The sequence below is a fragment of the Acanthisitta chloris genome, unplaced genomic scaffold (assembly GCF_000695815.1).
Source record: "Acanthisitta chloris isolate BGI_N310 unplaced genomic scaffold, ASM69581v1 scaffold45846, whole genome shotgun sequence".
In the NCBI taxonomy this organism is placed as follows: Eukaryota; Metazoa; Chordata; class Aves; order Passeriformes; family Acanthisittidae; genus Acanthisitta; species Acanthisitta chloris.
The window spans coordinates 1-3,969 of record NW_008679453.1 but is presented as its reverse complement, the minus strand read 5'-3'; the positions used below and the strand labels follow the sequence as shown (position 1 = coordinate 3,969).

At 54.6% G+C, this 3,969-nt stretch overlaps 1 long non-coding RNA gene across 1 annotated transcript; it reads right to left on the bottom strand.

Annotated features, from left to right (window-relative positions):
* Positions 1-1,881: 1,881 nt before the first annotated feature.
* Positions 1,882-3,343, bottom strand: LOC103804667. The gene is made up of 2 exons (XR_624765.1): positions 3,238-3,343; positions 1,882-2,889 (listed from the first exon to the last, which is right to left on the bottom strand). It is a non-coding gene; the product is annotated as an uncharacterized LOC103804667 (long non-coding RNA).
* Positions 3,344-3,969: the final 626 nt, after the last annotated feature.

Below are 3,969 nucleotides of genomic sequence, written 5' to 3'. Positions count from 1 at the left end.
CAGGTCAGCCCTGCGGCCCCACAGCCTGGACCAGCCTCTGAGGACGGAGCCACCAACAAAGCCCAGGTGTAACAGGATGGGACCCCACAGCCACGGCAGGACCTGAGCAGACAGGAGCGAGTCATGGGTTTAAGCCCAGACAAGCTCCATCAGCAATGATGTCACTTTTTTCACTATACTGGAATGTTTTTGTATCCAATAAAAATACTTTTGCATACAACCTGTTTGTGCTTTCTGGGTGCTGATTGATGGGGAGGCTGTGCCCTGCTCTCAATGCCAGAGCTGGATGCACAGAGAGAGGAGAACCTCTCTTGCTCTTCAGGGCAGCACAAAATGGGGCTGACAGCAGACCCAGGGGGAGGGAAGGGATCTGGGAGTACTGTGCTGCTCAGGGGAAGTGCAGGCAGAGAGGTCCAGGCAGGGAGAGCAGCTCCACTCACCTGTATAAGAGCACAAAGAGCTCTTCCAGCTCACACCTGTTTCATGCTGCTGTCAGCATCCCCTGTAGCTTCACGCTTCCAGCTCACACCTGTTTCATGCTGCGGTCAGCATCCACTCTAGCTTCACAGTCCCAGCTGATGCCATCAAATGGGAAGAGAACCACGCTGGCCAGGCTGGCTGAGTGTGGCTGTTTTACCCATGCTTTATCTCCACAGCTTGGTGGGCCACTGGAGCCCTCTCTGAATTCCCAGCAGCAGGGAGGGAGAAGCCCAACCCCAGGTGCGATGTGTAACCACCACAAACAGCCGTGCTCAGGCCTGGGCAGGCAGCAGGTGTGTGTGCAGGCAGCAGGTATGCAGGCAGGCACGCCTATTTGTGCTAGAGCTGCTCTGAGATCAGACAGCCCATTCCCGAGATACGCCAGGAACAGGAGCAGGTCCTCAGCCCCAACACTGAGCCCTAAGCACCTGCTCTGGCAGCAGTGAGACACTTCTTAGGGCATCACAGGCACCTTGACAGAGATGAGACCCCAAGTCCTGGAAGGAGGCAGGAACCCAGGGAGAGGAGCCAGCAGATGGCAACAGCACTGTGCTTAGTGTCTGCAGGATTGCTTCAAGTGCCACCAGGGAAGCCCTTCTGCAACAGCCCTGGGGAAACCAGCAGCACCAGTCCACACCACACCGTGAGCACTGAGAGCTAGGCTGTCCCACACGGGTGCTGAGCTCCTCCAGCAGCTGAGCTCTTGCAGAGCCATAGGGTGGGCTGATCTCACCATCCTCAGCCTCTCCCAAGCACAAACTGCTGCACAGCAGTGCACAGGGCAGGGGTGGAACTGCAAAGGGGCTGCTCCATCTTCCACATGGACTTCAGGTCTCAGCTGTGGGTGTCAGGGTCTCATAGTCCATGCAGCAGTGACAGGAGAGCAGCACTGTGCTCCTTAATTCTGGAGCAGCATTCCCAAGCCTGCCCCATTGTGGAGTTGAGCTCCTCAGCACACTGGTCCCCACACCTCTTCCCAGCTTGCATTGCAGAGCTGCCCCAGAAAAATCAGGCAAGGAGTAATTCCCACTACTGCCTCAATCTTCCTGGAGCACACTGAAGCTCACAACAGCAGCAGCATCGCTGAGGAGCAGCAGCACAGCCCCAGCTCAGGAGCCCCATTTCTCCCTCCTCCCCCACAGAAAGAGCCCCACTTCCCTAGCAAGGTGTGACAACACCAGGAGAAGCCCAGCATCCCTCAGCCTCCAGCAGAACTGCTGTGCTCAGGTCCAGTCCCTGCTGCATTAAGAAACATGAACATTGTTGCTATGATAGGTTTATAAAAATTTTGTTTTAATCACACAAAACTGAAGTTTGTGATGAAGACTAAGTCGACAGTTCCTCTTAAATACCAGGATGTATAAGACACTGCATTAGGCACTAGGCAGCAGCCAACATCAGTTAGAGTCTGGCAACAGAAGCCATTTAATACCTCCCTTCATTCTTTGTGGAATTACAGGCTTTTGCAGTACACGTCGTTCCCACTGACAGGTTACCCGAGGTTTCCCCCACCCCACCTCTGTACATCAGTAAACCTTGTGTATTCCCACCAGAGCAGGGTTAACAACATTAGTGGCATCACAACCATCAAAAAAAAGGACAATTTTCTATACAAGATTCTTTGCAAAAGTTGCAACAGGATTAGTGCATTATGACCGAACCGATAGAAAAGAAGAGTTGGCATGCTGGAGTCCAACACAAAGAAAGACAACAGGCAGCTCGTTGGATGTACTATATTGACAAGATACTGATTGGTTACATGGAGAAACATACAATACAAAATACAGAAGAAACCAGTTTTGCTTCCCTCTGCCCCACCCCAAATACTCATCACTGATTTGGTCAATAAGTGGCCGAAGAGCCAGAGTTTGTCTCTAATGCTACAGTTTAGTGGTTGTTCTGGGCGCATCGTACGGGATCAGCCTCAGCTCTTACAGACAGGGAACTTTAAACACGTGTCCCAATATCCCTTTGTTTCCCATAGTGAACTACAGTGCTGTGGGACCTGGGTGCTGCTGGCCTCGCCCGCGGGACGGCCGCACTGGCTGGGCAGACACCGGGTCCTGCATCCACCACCACCAGGACGAGGGAAGAGCAGAAGTTCATATATTAAAAAAGTGACTTAAGACTTAGAATTGAATTAGTATTTGTACAGAAAGGTGCAGGTGGAAGAACTCCCTCCAGCCTATGATCAGAAAGGGATGGAGAATCACGGCGGCGCCGCGGCCGCCCTACGGTAAGTGCGATCGTTAGCGTGGGTTCCAGTCACGTCCTCGCGGGCCGGGGCCGCTGCTCAGTTGCTGCAGCACTGGCTCCTGCTCGGCTGGCTGCTCTCCTGAAGATCCACCACCCGATTCCTGCCTGGGCCACCAGGAGCATTCTGGGGTTCATTTTTTGGCAGTTTCTTGGCTGGAAATAAACATGACATCAGTAGGGTCCTCCGCAGTGACCAACCTCCTCCCGCTGCACACCCTGGGCTGGGCTCGGCCTGCTCCAGAGGAGCTTGGAATGGGGCACTGCCAGCAGCACTGCATAGCAAACCAACCCCCTCCTGGCACTGGCTGGCATCAGCCCTGCTCCCTCACCGCCCCAGACACAGGGAGAGGGAAATGGCTTTGCAAGGCAAAGGCTCCACATGCTCAGGGAGTGATCGACCACACCGGTGTGGCAAACTGGACACTGCCCCAGTAAGAGCCAGCAGCCCCTGGCGGACACCGGAGCCACCAGGCTGCCCCAGCCCCACACTCAAACCCTTACCTATTGCCATGAAGATTTCATTCACATTCATCGCTGTCTTCGCCGACGTCTCCATGAACAGCAAGCTGTTGTCATCTGCATATGTTTGTGCATCCTACAAACAACCACATTGGAGTGCTGAAGGCACTCTGCCAGGAGGCCCAAGCAGGCTTCACATGCTTCACTTGTCAGCAAACTAACTGCCAGAGAAATACTGTCCCACCCCGGGCCAGAGATTTCCCCCTCAACCCCTGCCTGGCCAGGACAGCCCAGGGACACGCTGTGCTGGCAGCTCTGCAGAGCTGGTGCTCCTCAGCCAAGCTGGGCCACAGTCTGAGCCGCATACAGTCACAGCATGGCCCCAGGACACAGTGCCCGGGACTTGGGTCAACTGGGAGAGAGTCACCCACTGCAAGGGCACCACAGGCAGTCCCACGAGAGGGCTGGGAAACAGCCTCTCCTGAATGTTTGCCTTAGACAAGGTAAGGGCTGTGCAGAGCAAAGAACAAGCTGGGAATGATTCCTGATGTGTCTTGTACCCAGAAGATGTGGTTTCACACCCTGTACCAGACCTGGATGAGTAAGGCAGCACAGGAGACTGAGGACAGGAGTTTGTGCTCTGTGGGCCTCCCCCTCCTCCACATTTGCCAGAACTGTCAGCAGCAAGAGCCACATGTGCTGTGACAGCAGCATGGGAAAGGCAGGCCCCATCCTGGGGTTCTCACCCCAGAGCCTCCCAGCAACACTGAGATC